Genomic DNA, 2099 nt, shown 5'->3' with positions numbered 1-2099 from the left:
TATAAACTTACATCAAACAATTTTAAAAAAATAAAAAAGTAATTAGAACTAGAACTCTGATTAAAATAACTTATCTAAATAATAACATATATGTGAAGTTTTCAATCATTTTTCCTGCATACTAAGTACCTATGTTCCATTGATTCAGATATCCTAGGATTTACTTATAATTTTTTGGAGAATATGAGAGTGTTTGACAATAATTCTAGTTAATTATTTGTTGAAATTTCTGTGTAAATTAGCTCTCGAATGTTGGTTTGAATTGTCTCATACCTACCCGTCTCATATTTCATCTGTTGCTGCTATGATTACCAGCTCTGTGTGTACATCGCCCAACTTCCTCTCAGCAAATGAACCTGGTAGAGAGTCATGTTCATTTGCTGAGATGCCCCTGCCCCTTGTCTCACACTTCATAAATCCTGACCCTCATGGCAGGGCTGCTGTGTTGACCCTTAGCAAGCTGTAAAGTAGAACTTAGAAAGGTTGGCATTTATATAGAGGGCCTATGGACCTTACAGAACTGGAGGCAGGCCAGATTTAGCTCTACAGTTGGTGAATCTTTATTCTAAATGTATGAAAAGTGATTTTTTTCAAGTTTTTAAAATGCAGACCATCTGAAAGGATAGTAAGATAAGATTTAATTAAAATACTTCAGATCATTTTCCTGCAGAAGACTGGAATGTAACACCCAGGCTGATCTATTTAGCTTGTAAATTAGTACAATGAAATGGCCAGTATCCATTCTGATTGGCTGACCATCATGGTTTAGTATTATTAAATATTTGGAATATCACTCTTGATATTTTTAAACAGCTTTTTTGAAATATAATTCGCATACTATTCAATTTATCCATTTAAGATGTACTATTCAACAATTTTGACATTGCATTATTAATATTTTAAATTTGTGGTAAAATATATGTCACAATATTTGTCATTTTAACCATTTTAAGTGTTCAATTCAATGGCACTAATTATCTTCATAATGTTGTTCAACTGTCATCTCTATTTTTTTAAATTTTTTAATCAAATTTTTTAATCAAGTTTTATAGAAACTTTATAAACATCAAGCAGTAATTCTCAGCCCCCAGTCACCTCTAATCTCCTTCTTGTCTTTGAAATACCCTATTCTAGGTATTTCATATAAATAGAGTCATACATTTTTCCTTTCATATGGCTTATTTCATATGCATCATGTTTTCAGGATTCATCCTACATTGTAGCAGGTATCAGAACTTCATTATTTTTATGACTGAATAATATCCGTTATATGTATGTTCAAATTTTTTCTTACCCATTCATCTGTTTATGGGCACTTGGTTTGTTTTTACCTTTTGACTATTGTGATATTATGCTAAAATGAACATTGGCATACACACATCTATTTAAATCCCTGATTTTTTTCAATACAGTCATACTAATTAGTGTGAAGTAGAGCCTCATTGTAGTTTTATAACTCCTAATATCTTCAACCACAACATAAACACATTTGCTTACTACATATGTATATAGCATTGTGCTAGAACTTTCATTATTATCTCATTTAATCTTGATACTAGAGCAATGAGGTCAGTGTTATAATGTCCATTATATAGATTAATGATTGACTCTTTATAAAGTTAAATAATTTGCAAGAGGCCTTGTAGCCAGTAAATGGCATAAGTGAGATTTAAATTCAAGTCAATTATGAGCCTGCTCTCTATGATAGGAGAAGCATAGAAGTTCTGCAATCAGAAGAAATCTTCCCTTTTTACACAAATTTGAAGGCTCAGGATATGAAAGAGATTCTTTAAAAATTTCCCACTTATTATTAATTAAAATTAATTAGTTAATATATCCAAGCATATGTACATCTAACCAATTTACATGTAAAGCTATTTACATAAAAATCAATTTACATTTTGTAATAACTGCATTTGCTAAATAATTAATCTGTAAAGATATTACATAGAAAAAATATTTGTCCTCCGTGCTACCCTCTGTCCTCCACCCAAGAGATGAACGCTTTTTCATCATTCTTGTATAATTCTATTGGCTTGATATTCCAGATATTAAACTGATACATATCTTGATTGTATTGATTCCACCAAAGTTTCTAT

The sequence above is a fragment of the Pteropus vampyrus genome, unplaced genomic scaffold, assembly GCF_000151845.1.
Source record: "Pteropus vampyrus isolate Shadow unplaced genomic scaffold, Pvam_2.0 Scaffold156, whole genome shotgun sequence".
NCBI lineage: Eukaryota > Metazoa > Chordata > Mammalia > Chiroptera > Pteropodidae > Pteropus > Pteropus vampyrus.
The sequence above is the reverse complement of the archived record's forward strand: the minus strand, read 5'-3'. Positions refer to the sequence as shown.